Below are 16721 nucleotides of genomic sequence, written 5' to 3' on the forward strand. Positions count from 1 at the left end.
GATTTTGATTTCCCAGGTGAAGAAGGTGGTTATCTCTCTCTCTCTCTCTCTCTCTCTCTCTCTCTCTCTCTCTCTCTCTCTCTCTCTCTCTCTCTCTCTCTCTCTCTCTCTCTCTCTCTCTCTCTCTCTCTCTCTCTCTCTGTTGGAGTAGAAGGAATAAAATGAAAAAAAAAATTACCTTGTCCAGAACCTAAATTACTGATACAAAAGCTCAGAAACATGAAAATACAATCAACCGAAGACTAATCAAAAGTAATGCTATGTTAAAATGAGCCTAAACTAAGAGAAAACATGGAAATAAATAAAAAATCAGGAGTAATAATAGTGAACCCGTTAGAAAAGCGCAAACAAACATGGCTGATGGAGGAAGAGGCTGACGGGTACCAATGGCGGCGACTTTTCCCTCATATATCCCCTTCTGAAGCATTGTGTCATGATTTTCCTTAACCGAGGGATCCGCCACGTCTTCCTGCACAGGTGAGTACTGTCAGTAAGGTAGGTGTGAGGTAATTAAGGCAGGACAGGCAGGTGTGTGGTGGGCGTGGCCGTCAACAGGTGGTGGCCGGACAGGTGACAGGTTGGTGTGTAAGAGAATGAATATATCGCCAAGAAAAGCTGCTGAACACTGAACAATACGAAGAGCGAGCGAAAGAATAACAGTGCATTTGAGAAGACGGAAGATATACGGCAAACGAGAGGTGTGCCGTGATGAGACAGGTGAAGGAGCTTGGGGCTCAGATGACATCTTTAAGTATGGCTGGAGCCTCACATCACACCCACAGCTGCCCATCCATCTCCACTCCACTTGGGAATCGAACCCGGGATCTCAGTCTCGGTTGTGAGGCGAGTGTGCTAACCATAGGTCCCCAAGATCGTTTAGGGCAGGGGATAGGCATAACTTGAAAAGAGGCCTAACTCGAAAAGTAAACATTTGTGACGGAAATGAGGTACAAAATCGTGCAATTCACTAAATCTATCACCGGAAAATCATGAACCACATCAGAAAATCGTTGGTTGGGTGAAACAGTAAATTGTCCTTAATTTTTTCCTGCCTCTAAATCCATATTTATCCTGAAGCTTGTAAATGCTCCTCACCTGAACCACCTCTAGATCTCGATTCTCCCAATTATTGGAAGGTAAGGGACCATTGGGAAGACATATTAATAGGACTGAGTAATACATTGAGAAGTGGTGGTGGTTTGGTAAAGGAAATAATAATGGAGGTATTGTGAGGAAGGAGCAAGAGTCTGATTGGGAGGTGTGGAAGTGGTGGAGAGGCTGTTGGTGAGGCATTTTGATAGGACTGAGGAGTACAGCAAGAGAGGAAGCGCTTTGATAAAAAAAAAATAGTTATTGGAAACCACTGTACTAAAGGGTTTTCATACTTTTGTTTCTGGTCCTCATGCAGTTTGAAAGAAAAGTAAATATTATAAGGAAAAAACTTGCTGTAACATAACCAAATATAAAGAATTGTATAAGTGATGTACAGAAGAGTTACTATAAAATGATCGAATGAAAGGAATAATAGAAAGGATGTAGAGGAAACTTACTGGGAAATTATCAAATAAAATGAATGATAAATGATGACCAGAAAACTTTTCGAAAAATAGTAGAATAAAGAGAAAGATTGCTAATTTTTTCAGTCTTTACAGCCTGTGCAAAAGAATACCACACGAGACTTCAAGATCAAGACTGAGATGAGGTTAAGAAAGAGATGGACAGCACTGAGGAGTTAAAGTGGATGAGACTGAGGTTACCATCACAGCTCCTTGTCCTGCCCTGAGAGATCAAGACAGAGATGAGGTTAAGGAATAGTAGAACGCTGAAGGTTTAGAGTGAACAAGACAGAGGTTACCATCACAGCTCCTCCTTGTCCTGGCCTGAGAGTTTGACCACACAGCAGGACACTTGGTCTGGGGTTCTGGCACCATGCAAGAAATATTAGTCAAGCAATCCTTCAGTCAGTGCTTGTACTGGAGGGAAGGTTTAAAGGATATAAGTATTCACTGTTTTTCTTATATATTTCTATGATAATTTTATACTACTCCAGAGCTTAGTGTCTTATGTAGTCAAGCAATTCAATAATGAACTCTTGTACTGGAGGGAAGGTTAAGGAAGAGAAGTATATTTATTTTCTTATTCTTATCTTAATTCCATACATAACCCCATATCTTAGTGTCTTGTATAGTCTTTTCATTATCAAGAAGGAATCACCATAATTTTTACTGACCTTTTTCTTTCTTTATCCATCAAGTCGCTATATATTCAGAGACTTCTTGTGACAGAGTATTATCCATCCCCTGATCTTGATGAACATTGACATCCCTACCATCACACTGCCTTTTATTATGGCCTCTCTGGTGAAGTGTTGAAAGATTTGAACTTCTGACACCTCTTGAGATTTTTTGTTAATTCAGAAAAGGAGTCCGTTCAAGGGCAAATAAATAGAGAAAATAAAACACCCCACTGACACCATTCATAGCCAGATCCTTATCCAAAATATTATCATTAGCCTCAGTCTTGAGTACAGTGATTTTCCTCATAACTTGGGTTCTCAATTATCTTTATATTTATCCACCTTATTTTTATCCATCTTGGCCCTCGTTTCTGTTCTTTTAATGTCTTTCAGAAGCGGCGAGAAAGAGACAGCAGCAGGAAGAGGAGGGCAGGGGATGTGTGAGGGTGACAGCAGGGCAAGAAGACAGCAAAGAGCCTATGTAATGGTAAGGTTCCATGTATAAGTCCCCTGTTGGGTGTGTCTGCCAATCTGTACACAGCATTCCAATTAGTACTCATTAGATCAAGGCAGTAGGATGGCAAGGGTTCCTAGTGAGGGTGGAATTGCATGAAGAAGTCTCCTGTTGGGTGTGTCTGCCAATCTGTACACAGCATTCCAATTCATACTCATTGGATCAAGGCAGTAGGGTGGCAAGGGTTCCTAGTGAGGGTGGAATTGCATGAAGAAATCTCCTGTTGTGTGTGTCTGCCAATCTGTACACAGCATTCCAATTAGTACTCATTAGATCAAGGCAGTAGGGTGGCAAGGGTTCCTAGTGAGGGTGGAATTGCATGAAGAAGTCTCCTGTTGGGTGTGTCTGCCAATCTGTACACAGCATTCCATTTAGTACTCATTAAGATACAAGGGAACAAGTACTCTGGAAAACCTACGAAGTAAATATTTAAAGTCAGTCTGATATTTAAACATTTTGATAATAGTATGCCTTTTCTCGGTGTTCAGATTTTGCCTTAGAGAAGATGGAGGAAGTTATTAAGTTTATACCTTGTACCTTGGGATGGTTTATGTAAGTCTAGAGGCATTATTATTGTAAGAGGCAAATCAAGTAGAGAAAGAGGTAGATTTTTATTTATTATTATTATTTTTCTTACAGCAAAGGAGACAGTTCAAGGGCTAAAAAAAAAAAAAAAAAAGAAAAAAAAAAAAGACCGCTGCTTACTGCTCCTGAATAGAGGTCAAAGGAGTGGCCAAAAAGAGAGGTCAATTTCGGGAGGAGAGGCGTCCTGATATTTTTCTGGGTGAATATTAATGGAACGGTGTGAGGGACAGGGCATCAGGAATATATATTTTTTCCTTAGTGAGTATATAATAGAATTGTGCGAGGCAACAGCTTGTCGGAGATATAAATGGATAGATAGATAGATAAACTTTTCCCCTAGTGAGTAATAATAGAATGATGTGAGGGGAAGGGCATTGGAGATATAGATTGATCGATAATTTCCCTTAGTAAATAATGATGAAATGGTGTGAGGGAAACAGTGTGTCAGAGATATAGATTTATAGATAAATTTAGGCCATCAGAGACATAGACCAATATAAATTTTTTCCTCAATATAAGGGAATGACGTGTATGAATTGGCACATCAGTAGAGTAGAGAACCACCAGTATATTTCACCTTCTGTAACCAGTATATCCCCACCACTACCAAGTCAAGCCTCTCATTTTTTTTACTCTGCAACATTCTTCCCCACTATACTACATTCCCTAAGCCTTATCTTCCCTTCTATGACTCCTCCACCACCCTGCCAGCCCTCCCATCTCACAAGTGCAGTAGGGCAGTGTTTGTTTCAGGGCCAAGACTTGCAAGGGAGCACAGGTGGAGGTGTTGGTCTGGATAAGCTGACAGGCCATTGTTACTCTTGATGCCTGGCTGAGTGTGTTAATGTTCTGTTAGGGAGGAGAGGAAAGTCACAGTGATGGAGTTACCCAGTGAAGATCTTGTACTGATGTGGGGAAGCAAGTGTTGAGTGAATGCTAGTAAGGACATGATGTTTTTAAATGTATATACGAGGTGTTCAGAATCAAAGGAGGATCCACACCTTTGTTACGGTTTTGGGTTATGGGTAGTGTCATACAGGTGTTACCCTCCTCTATGAAACAGTACAGGTAGCCAAGGGAAAATGGACCATATGGAGAGTGTACTGAGGGATCAAAACAGACCGACAAAACAATAAAAACAAAAGTAAGGAAAAATTCAGTAATCATCTCGAAACTCACTATTGCCGCGGATGTCCCCCTTGGTTCTAGACACCTCATACTCTTGGCGCGGATATCCCCCTTGGTTCTAGACGCCTCATATAGTGCGTTATAACAGTACACCGGGCACCCAACCTAGCAAGACAGTAATGATGAAGAATACTGCCACATCTGTTCCTTTTGCTTGCTTGTGTCAGTGCAGTAGGTCAGTTATCAGTCTTTGGAGTGGTGTCACGTCCTCCTGGTCATAGCCAACACACACCCTTAACTCGGTAGCTGCGGGGATCATGTTTCTTAATGGTCCCTCTAAGTGAGAAAAATTCATCACTCACGCAAACCATTTCATGAGGTATATCAACGCATTTGTGATCAGTTTATGCATCTCTTTTGGGGGGTTTATATCATCACAAAAATTTGGCCCGTCGCTGGTACACGGTAAAGCCACAAATTTGGCCCGTCGCTGCTACTGGGTTAATGCATTTGTAGCCTGTGTTGTGAGTGGTTGTAGTTGTCTTGTTGGTCAATGCCTCCTGTTTCTCTCTTCTGTCACAAGTTACCTCAGTGTTGGGGTCTGGACTACAGTTAGTATGGGTAAGGAAAAGTCTTTGTAGCCTGACCCATGGCACAGGTCACTGAACTACACAAGGAAATCTTTGGGCAAGTTTGTGTTTGTAATTGGGTGAAGTGTTTCAAAGATGTCAGTGGTGTAAATATGTCTATTCCCAAACCATGTCCTGTTTTGCCCAATAAGTCTTCCCCTAGGAGTCTGACAGTTCTCATAAAAGAGCTTTAAGCTATCATCTCTCTTGAAAACTGTCAGACACTTCAGGGGAGACTTTGGTCTTATGAGGACATGTTTTGGGTGTCGGCATACTCACATCACTGCATGTCCGATATGCCTCACCCAGCTCCACACAGAACAATAAAAAACACCAACTTGTTGCATGATTTCCTTGTGTAGTCCAATACTTATTCTTACTCATAATTGTAGTCCAGACTCCAATGCCAGAACAACTTGTGATGGACGGTAGAGAGGGAGAGGAGGCACTGACCAACAAGACTTATTCACTCTCAACGCAACCCACAAGAGCACTGAGGGTGCGAGTTGGCTGTGCGCCAGAGGACGTGACACCACCCCAATGACTGATAACCGACACGATGCACAGGGGCAAGGAAATAAAAGGAACAGATATGGCCTTACTTTCGTCATTACTGTCTCGCTATGTTGTATGTCTGCCTTACTTCTGTGACATACTATACAGCCTTTAACTACCATTACTACATGTCTTTTCTCCAGTAATATGGGCAGGGAATATAATGAAAGCTGTACAGGAGTTACCATATAACAAAGACTTATGCAAACTCCCAGTCCAGACTACTAAAGGAAAGACATGAAGGCTAGTACTGTATATACTCTTTAATCAATCTGTTCTTGTCCCCATTTCTCTCAACATGGCTTCCTCAGTACAGTACAGAAATCCTAGGGTGAATAAAAACTCCATCACTAGTTTTCCTTTCCTCTCCTCACCAGCAGGAAGGAGTAACACTGGTCTGTCAGCCTCCCTAGACCAACACTCTCTTCTCTGGCGCTAACCTGCAAGTCTTGACTGGAAACGAAGAATGTCCCGGGCACTTGTGAAATGGGAGGGTTGGCTGGAGGGGACGGGGGAGCCATAGAAGGAAAGAGATTGCTGTATATAGAAGGATGCAGGATAGTGGGAAAGAATGGGGAGAGTATATATATAGTAGTAGCAGAGAACAGAGAAAACTAGTCAAGCAATGTAAGTAGGGAATGAAAATGCAGAAATAACCCAGTTGCCTTTATTTTCAAGTCTCACATTCTTCTCTATTCTCTCTCTCTCCCTCTTTTTTCTTGGTGTCTTCAAGTAACCTGTCTGGGAATAACATTTTGTCATCTTCTCTCCCCCTTGTATTGACTGTAGGGAGGGAACGGTGATGTACCCACCTCCCTTATGGTGTTCTCTCCTTCCTCCCCCTCACTGCTACACCACAAGGGGAGGCAGTGCATGCTCCCCTCCACCTCATAGCCAGCACAGAGAGGATTGAGAAATTTTGTAGACTGGAAAGGAAGCGGTCGTATATTAACCTATTCTCTGTGTTTCTTGCTTACACTAGAAGACTAAGCTGTTTTTTTAAAGTTTGTCACAGATTTGAGAGTAGGATTGATCAGCCAGTCTCCTCTCTTGCCTCACCACATTGCAAGTTCTCTGTAGTTCCTCTGTGATGTGTAATAGTTTTTTTTGTTTCTTCATCAGTGGACAGTAAGTATAGTATCAAAGTGGATTAGGACTGTTGTAAAGAAAGTTCAAATTAACTAAAAATAAAAAGTTAAGCTAGTAAAAGTCAAAGGCAGGGCCATTAACCCGGTAGCAGCAACGGGCCAAATTTGTGCCATGATATAAACCCCAAAAAATAGATGATACATAAACTGATCACAAATGCTTTGATATATATTATGAAATGGTTTGTATGAGTGATGATAGTTTCTCATTTTTCCGCTTAGAGGGACCATTAAGAAACGTGATCCCCGCTGCTACTGGGTTAATGTTTATACTAGTTTGTTTTGTGCTTATCTCATCATGGAATTACAAAGCTGCTGTTCAGATAAATAATGATGCGAGATTCTCCTGTACATTATCACATTTTAGAAATCTCGGGAAGCCAAGTTAATTTTTATACATAGCTGTAGGCATTAGACAACAGCAACCCCACAACTTACATATAGTGTGTGTCCCTACGTTGTCAAGTTACTGTTCGTTTCCTACAATTTTGTATTCAGTAGTTTGCTTCCCAGGTCATCTAAAATCTGTTACCATTGTTATATCCAGGAGAATTTTTTGTGACATTGTATTATCTATTTTTCCAGTAGCAAAATTAATTCCATGAAGAAATGAGCATTGAATAGGAAACAGTATAAGCATTTTTACAACCCCGTCTTTAAATTTTACTTGCATTATCTCACTAGTTTCTTGTTAATTTAAAGGCTTTTCCAACACAGTCCTAACCCATTACTATTCTTCTATCCAATGCTGAAGAAACAATGTAAGTACCACAAGACTTGAGCTACAGGGAACTTAAGACAAACTTGTTGTGTGGAGAGGCCGGTCCTAGGAGGTGCGGGAGACTGGTTGACCGTCACTTCCCAAACAGCGACAACCCAAGAAAGGAAAGTTAAGTCTCCTATAGCAAGCTAGAGACACCCAGAGCATAGCAAGGCTCCTCAAAGTGCTCACACATTATAAAGACTTTCCGTATAGTAAAAAAATTAAGAACTAATCTGTATAAAATAAAGAACTAATCTCTATAGTAAAAAAATTAAAGAACTAATCTGTATAGTAAATTAAAGAACTAATCTACAGTAAAAAAATTAAAGAACTAATTCGTATATTAAAAAATTAAAGAACTGATTCGTATAGTAAGAAATTAAATAACTAATCCATATTAAGTCACAGGAGAACTACTCACAAATATATAAGATTGATTCAAATTGCAAAAGATCTAAACAACTTCATATGACTTACATTTGTGAGTTAAAATATCTTAGCATTAAATTTAAATTGCAAATGAGCCCTCAGAACCAAAACTGTATTAGACTCAAGTGACTTCTGTAACTGTTTAATGGACTATCAAGTGTAATTTTAGAAAGTCCTTTACGTTGAGCTATGAATATTAAGTCCTATCTGTGTGGACCATTTGAGGAGCCCCATGCCATTAACCCAGTAGCAGCAACAGGCCAAATTTGTGCCATGATTTAACCACCCCAAAATAGATAATACATAAAATGATCACAAATGCTTTGATATATATTATGAAATGGTTTGTGTGAGTGATGATTTTTTCTCGCTTAGAGGTACCATTAAGAAACACGATCCTCGCTGCTACCGGGTTAACCTCTCAAGTGAGCAGAGACCTTGGTGTGTGTGTAGATCTTCAGCCTCCTCTTCATTACGTTGGTCTTCTCAGTCCTGTAAGTAGTTGTGGTATCCAGTGTTGGGGTGTCTAGTTCAGTCCTTGCCTTGGTTGCAGTGGTGGTGGTTGTTTTCAGGTGTGAGCAGAGACCTTGGTGTGTGTATAGGTCTTCAGCCTCCTCTTCATTACGTTGGTCTTCTCAGTCCTGTAAGTAGTTGTGGTATCCAGTGTTGGGGTGTCTAGTTCAGTCCTTGCCTTGGTTGCAGTGGTGGTGGTTGTTTTCAGGTGTGAGCAGAGACCTTGGTGTGTGTGTAGGTCTTCAGCCTCCTCTTCATTACGTTGATCTTCTCAGTCCTGTAAGTAGTTGTGGTATCCAGTGTTGGGGTGTCTAGTTCAGTCCTTGCCTTGGTTGCAGTGGTAGTGGTTTTCAAGTCTGCTTACATTCATGGTAGTCAGGCTTACTAAGGTCTTGTTCCTCCTCAAAGCTGTGGTTCCTCCTCTCTCTTCACTTCTTCAGTCTTGCCTTGCCTTGGCTTGGCCTGAAAAAGAGAGCGAGTTAGTTCTATATAGACTAAGGATTAACCACCAGCAAACCTCACACTTGTTATTTCTCTGTACTCACTTTTGGGGACATGGCTTGTAACATTGATTTATCTAGGCTCATTAACTATCCATCATTAACTTACCTAGGCCTATTAACATGATTTCTTGTCCTGTCAAAGTCTACTGCCATAAAGAAAATAAAGTTTGATGCACATTCATGATTTTTTCTTTAACCTTATCTCCCTAGTTTTATATTTGGATCTCTATCTATCTATTATATTTCCACCTGTCTATCGATCAATGTTGCAAGACTGGGATATGTAGATGAAAGGGATGCCCAAAGAAAGTGAGCAGAACACGGTCAAGAATTGGTTGGCGGCAAAGTGTGGGAACTCCTGCCTCGGTTTGTGAGTCAACAGACGGTAAACTTATAGCGTCTTCCATAGAGTCCCTTATAGAGTCCTGACAACCTAAGATTTGGACGCCATTATTGGCCCTTTTTTTCGCTGCGCTTTTCAAACGCTAGCACACGCTCTCACGACAAATCTTAGGTTGTCGGGACTCTATCTATCAAGGGACTCTACGGATCACAACCCAGAAATGGGGTACACTAAATAGAAGACACTATTAATGTACTAGTATCCCTCATCATGCAGTTCACACAATATAAGAGCAGCTCCAGTTAAAGCAGCAGCAATATTATTATTTTTTTATCTTTATTTATTTATTTATTTTTAATTTTTTTTACGTCTACGCCTATAGCGCCGGTAGGCTTGATTGAGGGGCCTGGATGGTGTTCGGCCCAGCCCGTCATGGCGCAGGCAAGTGTTTATAGTGGTGCCATCTTCCCTTGTAACTTAAAAACCCAACAAGCAAAACAAGTTAGCAAATACGTAACATTAAAAGTCTTATCTGTGGCTTCCTTTCTGCGTTTCCTTCCTGCTTCCTTCCATGTGTGTGCATATCGTATCTGTGGCTTCCTCTGTCCTGTCTCTCCATGCTTCCTTTCTTCACTAGCGCGTCTTATTCTTCCTCTTTCCTATGTCTCCTCCATGCTTCTGTTACTTGGGTGTGAAGGAGAGGGTCGGGTCAGCACGGCAAGGCTCTGGCACTCAGGATTTGCTGCACTGCTGAGGAGACTGAAAAGATAAGGAATTGTTAGTGCCCAAAATTACATAAGCTGGCATTTTTATTTTATTTTTACACCATTGGAAGCTGAGGATTTGATGCACTGCTGAGGAGCCTGAAGAGACGAGAGAATTATGGTGAAAGAGAAAAATGATATAAAAAGCTACAGTTTCTTTTTCACTTATACATTTTTCACAGCAATGGAAGCAGCTCAAGGGTAAGGTGAGGGAGAGGATTGATTTGATTGATTATTTGAGCGTTCCTCTTGACGCCGTAACTGCTGGGTCATATGGCGCCGAATTTAATACAGAACTATTATATTCTAAAACAATAAAACCAGAAAAAAAACACCAATATAACTGAGGAGAAGAGGAGAAGAACACATCCTGAAACGTACACTGAACTTTGAGGTAGAGGGCAGAGGACCACCAGGAAGGCCAAGGAAGACATGGAGAAAGGTGGAGGAGGAAGATATGAGGCTGAACATCACTGAGGAAATGGCTGTGGACCGGTAACAGTGGAGGAGGCTCATAGCCCGTCCAACCCCACCACTTCTCTACTTTTCTTACTATTAAAATCACTACAACTTACTTATAATCTACCCTTTCGTCCTACTCGTGTGTTGTAAAGTATAATCGCTTAAGTACTTACTATTAAAATCACTACAACTTACTTATAATCTACCCTTTCGTCCTACTCGTGTGTTGTAAAGTATAATCGCTTAAGTACTTACTATTAAAATCACTACAACTTACTTATAATCTACTCTTTCGTCTTACTTGTGTGTTTGTAAAGTATAATCGCTCGTCATCCAAATCATTTCTCTACTTTTCTTACTATTAAAATCACTACAACCTACTTATAATCTACCCTTTCGTCCTACTCGTGTGTTGTAAAGTATAATCGCTTAAGTACTTACTATTAAAATCACTACAACTTACTTATAATCTACTCTTTCGTCTTACTTGTGTGTTGTAAAGTATAATCGCTCGTCATCCAAATCATTTCTCTACTTTTCTTACTATTAAAATCACTACAACTTACTTATAATCTACCCTTTCGTCCTACTCGTGTGTTGTAAAGTATAATCGCTTAAGTACTAACTATTAAAATCACTACAACTTACTTATAATCTACCCTTTTGTCCTACTCGTGTGTTGTAAAGTATAATCGCTTAAGTACTTACAATTAAAATCACTACAACTTACTTATAATCTACCCTTTCGTCTTACTCGTGTGTTGTAAAGTATAATCGCTCGTCATCCAAATCATTTTTAGGTGAACCACGAACCATCTTAAGTACCTTCAAACTACAAATAGTCCTTCACAACGATCTGTCCTCAACCACTCGTCGACCAGCTCGCTTATTTCCACTAGGCCTACTCGTTCATTTGGGCATGGCATGAACGCATCTCTTTCAAACTGGTAAGTCTTCATAAGCACTCGTCAGGCTATTCACTGTAACACCATTCCTATGTATACCATGAACCACCTTTGTTTCAGTCTATGGTTTCTTTCACAGCGGTAAGTACGTCTTCAAAACCACTCGTCAGGCTATTCACTGTAACACCATTCCTATGTATACCATGAACCACCTTTGTTTCAGTCTACCTTCTCTTTCACACTGATTTACTCGTCTCCTTAATCACTTCTCATTCATTACGCTTTTTTTTTTACATCAAAGCAATAACGAGAAAAAAAAGCCCGCTAATCACTCATCCGTTCATCATCCGTTCTTTCAGTTATACCATGAACCACCCGTTTCGTTCTATCTTTTTTTTTTTCACATTGATTACACTTGTTTCAAATCGTCATCCAATTCACTGCTTTCCATCATCCATGAATCACCTTCGTCATTCATCTAGTTTAGTGAAAACCACGAACTTGTAACAATGAATCTTAACCTTCCCTTCCATCAATCCCTTGTCCACTTCTCTCCCTTTCCCCATCTCTTTCCGTCTTCCTACTTCCCTCCTCCCTTCCTCGGGCGGAGTTGAAACATTTGGGCAGCTTTTCCGATACCCTACGCCCCTGTCCACCCAGCAGTGAATGGGAACCAGGTATTAATCGGGGGATCTGTTCTCTTCTCCTATAATTCCTTCCCCTTCTGTCTCTCTCCGGCATATGACCACAGATGTTGCGCCGACTAAACGAAACTTTCCAACTTTCCTCCCTCCCTCAAACAGTATATGCTTTGCAACAATCACCAACAATTCGGCTGATGCATTATTCCAAAATTGATCACGTAAGAGAAAATGGAAGTCAATGATCTTTTAAGTTAGCGATAACTCTTGAAAAACTCACCCACAGACACAGGGGACACCACAGCAACTCAGCACCTGCAGACCTCCGAGCCGGCAGCCGTGTACTGACCTAGCGAGGGAGGGAAGAGACGGGACAGGGAAGGGGAAGGAAGGGGGGGAAAGAGGAGGAGGAGGGTATACGGAGAGTTTGGGAAGGGGAGGAGAGGAAAGAGAAGGAGGGTAGGAAGTGTAGGAAAGAGGAGGGGAAGAAAGGGAAGGGGAGGGAAGGGGAAGGCAAGCAAGGATAAAGGTAATTAATGGAGGGGGGAGGCAGAAAAGAGGAGAGAGGGAGGAGGAGAGGAAGGAGGGGAAGGGGATTGTTCTGCCCAGACGTGAAGTTTGCTAATTATAACGACTAGTTGAAGCTGGACAAGGGAAGGTGTTATATTAAGTTCTCTCTCTCTCTCTCTCTCTCTCTCTCTCTCTCTCTCTCTCTCTCTCTCTCTCTGTGCTGCACGAGAGAGAGAGAGAGAGAGAGAGAGAGAGAGAGAGAGAGAGAGATCCCGTGGGCGGAACAATGCCTGCACGCACACACACGCACACACACACCGATCCCCTTACCTGTTGAACTTACTAAATTTTACTTTTCTTTTATTTTGTTATTATTATTTTTTCTTTTATTATTTTATTAACAAGTTCACTTTAATCGTTTAGTAGTCGTCATCTGATTATGTGATGTACTACTACTACTACTACTACTACTACTACTACTACTACTACTACTACCATCACCACCACTAATAGCCTATCACCACCACCATCTCTCTCTCTCTCTCTCTCTCTCTCTCTCTCTCTCTCTCTCTCATATATTAACGTCCCCAGAGAGAGAGAGAGAGAGAGAGAGAGAGAGAGAGAGAGAGAGAGAGAGAGAGAGGCCATAATCAGTCTGACAAGGAGGTTATTGAACACTCGTCTCTTCTTAAGTCAACTGCACCCCGCCTCGAACCCTTCTAGCTGCTTAGTAACGAACCTGATCCACTTAGTTAAGACAGTAAGCCATTCAGCCAGTCATTCACTTACTCAGTCAAGAAATACAGTCAAAAAGAAAATCAGTCAGTCAGTCAGTCAGATGGGCAGCCAGTCAGTCAGTCAATCAGGAAGTCAGTCAATCCTCCAACTAGTCAGTCAGCCAGCCAGTCATTCATCGTCAGTCAGTCAGTCATTCAGTCAATCAGTCACCCAGTCAGTCAATCCTCCAACTAGTCAGTCAGCCAGCCAGTCATTCATCGTCAGTCAGTCAGTCAATCAGTCAGGTGGTAAGTCATCACGAAGAACGAACCGACACACACACACACACACACACACACACACACACACACACACTATGTACGAAAATCAACTTGTGCAAAAAAAAAAAAAAAAAAAAAAATCACAACAAAATTCTTAAACGTAATATTCTTAAGAGGAGGAGGAGGAGGAAGAGGAGGAGGAAGAAGAAGAAGATTAAGAACTCTCAGGCGATTGGATAACATTACGGAGCGTGACTCAACCCTTTTAAGCATCGTTATTCTTTTGTTTAACTTTTTTTTACACTATTTGCATTTCCGACTCTCTCTCTCTCTCTCTCTCTCTCTCTCTCTCTCTCTCTAGCTCTTCCTCGGACGTGCCTTCAGCCTGGTCACGGTTCGAATCCCGCGGACAAACTTAACTTCCTAGTGAGTGAGTCAGCCGTCCACTATCATCAACCCTTCCCTGAGCTTCCCTTGTACCCAAATAAGAGGAAAGACTGCCTAACTTGTACCCAGTGAAGAATGATCAAGAGCAAGACTGACTGACTGACTGACTTGTAACCTCCGATATATAACAAAGTGCTTATAGCGAATGAATAACGAACTTGTACTGGCTAACTTGTACCCAATGAAGAGTGATCAAGTTTTGCCCAGTGAAGAATGATCAAGAGCAAGCCTGTCTGACTGACGCGTAACCTCTGATACATAACGAAGTGCTTATAGCGAATGAATAACGAACTTGTAACTTATAATGCAGAAGAAGTGCTTATAGCGAATGAATAACGAACTTGTAACTTATAAATGCATGAACAGAGTGCTTAAGATATAAGCAAATACCAAAGCCTTAAGGGGACTGACTGACGAGAAGTGCTTGCTTAGAAATAATAAATAACTAACTTAATAATGCTTGTGTACAGAGTGCTTAAGTGGACACAAAGCCTTAAGGGGACTGACTGACTGACGAAGTGCTTATAGCGAATGAATAACGAACTTGTAACTTATAATGCATGAACAGAGTGCTTAAGATGGACACCTAACTACCTTGTGACTTGTAATGCCTAGTGAATCGCCTTGTAAGAGTAACTGGTAACAAGGGTGACAGGTGGGGTGACTGTCTCATTTCCACGTCTCTCTAAGCAAATATCAAAGACTTAAACAATACAACTTAAGATGATTAACTGAAGAGATAATAAATGGAAGTCGCTTTTAACAAGGGTGACTGTCTCATTTCCAAGTCTCTGTAAGCAAATACCAAAGCCTTAAACAATACAACTTAAGATGATAAGCTGGTAGAGATAATCAATATAGAAGTGTATCACAAGCCTTTTAACATTTGGAAAGAAACGAAGCGAATATGATAACCGTTTACTTGAAGGAGATAATTAACTGGAACTGTATTACGAACTTTAACACAAGGTAGAAAAAAAAAATGCGAGTGGAAGAGCCGAATGTCACGTAAAAAGAATCATTAGAGCTTTATTACTAACCGAATAACCGATGTCCTGAATAAGAGAATAAATTAAACAGGATTACCAACATTTTAACGTTCTAGTGTCAGGCAAACAAATGAGCAATAAGCTGCGTGGAATTCAATTAGTGGAACAACAGTAGTAGCATCAGACAGCGGGAACCTTTTAGTGACAAGCCTGGATGGGATGGGAAACTGTGGTAAACTGGGGCATCTATTATTATTAAGGGGGGCGTCTGGTGTGGGAAACTGGAAAGCTGGGGCACCTGTTATCATTAAGGGAGGCGTCTGGTGGCGAGGGAGAAATATCTAGTGTCGTATTACAGACTAGGAGAGGTGAGTGAGGACAGACACAGAGTAAGGAGGCCCAAGTGATGATGGTATGGGGCTTACAGAGTGGTGAGCTGGGGCAACTATTATCATTAAGGGGGGCATGTGGTGGTGAGGGAGAAATAAGTCCAAAGTCTCACACATTTGCTAAGGCTGTGGGGTTAGAATTTCCTTGGGTAGTTCTTTGATGCTGGTGGTAGTTTGGCAAGGCTTCTGCACCATGAACATGAAAAAGAACAAATGGGAGAGTGAGTAACATACTTTTTTTTGGCCTTTGAAAAGAGTCAATGTGAGAGGCGGAACGCCAGCACTCGTCGAGCGAGCAACTCTCCTGCCTCTGGGCCACCTGTAGACTGTTGAGTTGCTCGCTCGGCTCAGCTACGGGCTGCCATGAGCACCCGTTTCCCCGCCTGGCCGACGGGCCGTCAATCACTGACGAAGGCCCGTTTCCCCTTCTGAGGGGAAGAAACATAGAAGAAGAAGAAGAAGAAGGACCTTTAGTGTCATAATAGGCTAGGAAACGGAGGTGAGTTTGGACAGAAGCAGAGTAAGGGAGTTCCAAGCGATGTTGTCATGGGCCTTATAGAGAGAAGAAATGAAGGAAATGTAGAAGGAAAAGACGTAACCAGGATGAATTTGAAACAGTAATACCCAAACTATGGTCTAACTCTGTCCTAACACTATACCCCATGTCCTACGAGGCTTACAGAGAGACGAAATGAAGGAGAGGGAGAAGGAAGACATAAACAGGATGAATTAAAAACTGTAATACCCAAACCATGTCCTAACTCTGTTCCCCATGTCCTATGAGGCTTACAGAGAGAAGAAAGAAAGGAAGAAGTAAAAAGGGAAATGACCATAAACAGGAAGGATTAAAAAACTGTAATACAAACAAACACCGCCATGTCCTAATTGCCTTTAAATCCTCCCCTCAACAACTTAGGTATCTCTGCATGGCCTCGCCCCTGATAACCTCCCCCCTCCCCCCCTTCCCTTAGTTAGTGGACAGTGTCAGCATGATCCTCCCTTCGCCCCCCTGTCCCACATCCTCCCCCCTCCCCCACCTCACTACGCATGCTCTTTCTCTCTCTTTCTCTTTCTCTTCCGCCTCCCTCTTCGTTACACACACACTACTACTACTTCTACTACTACTACTACTACTACTACTACTACTAATAATAATAATAATAATAATAATAAACAAACAAAATCATCTCATTAGTAGTGACAAGCATTGCGTATCTTACAACAACAATAACAACAACAATATTAGTAGTAGTGATGGTAGTAGTAGTAG

General features: G+C 41.5%; 2 long non-coding RNA genes across 3 annotated transcripts; one reads left to right on the plus strand and one right to left on the minus strand.

Annotated features, from left to right (window-relative positions):
• Positions 1 to 355: 355 nt before the first annotated feature.
• LOC126981242 (uncharacterized) lies at positions 356 to 9180 on the plus strand. Its single transcript, XR_007733850.1, has 2 exons — positions 356 to 477; positions 1653 to 9180. It is a non-coding gene; the product is annotated as an uncharacterized LOC126981242 (long non-coding RNA).
• LOC126981239 (uncharacterized) lies at positions 6365 to 12582 on the minus strand. 2 transcript variants are annotated; one of them, XR_007733845.1, is made up of 4 exons: positions 12399 to 12582; positions 9865 to 10105; positions 8425 to 8962; positions 6365 to 6573 (listed from the first exon to the last, which is right to left on the minus strand). It is a non-coding gene; the product is annotated as an uncharacterized LOC126981239 (long non-coding RNA). The 2 variants fall into 2 exon arrangements; XR_007733846.1 differs by having other exon boundaries at positions 6369 to 8424; positions 8574 to 8962; positions 12399 to 12578.
• Between the last annotated feature and the right edge of the window lie 4139 nt (positions 12583 to 16721).

The sequence above is a fragment of the Eriocheir sinensis genome, chromosome 47 (genome assembly GCF_024679095.1).
Source record: "Eriocheir sinensis breed Jianghai 21 chromosome 47, ASM2467909v1, whole genome shotgun sequence".
NCBI classification, from domain to species: domain Eukaryota; kingdom Metazoa; phylum Arthropoda; class Malacostraca; order Decapoda; family Varunidae; genus Eriocheir; species Eriocheir sinensis.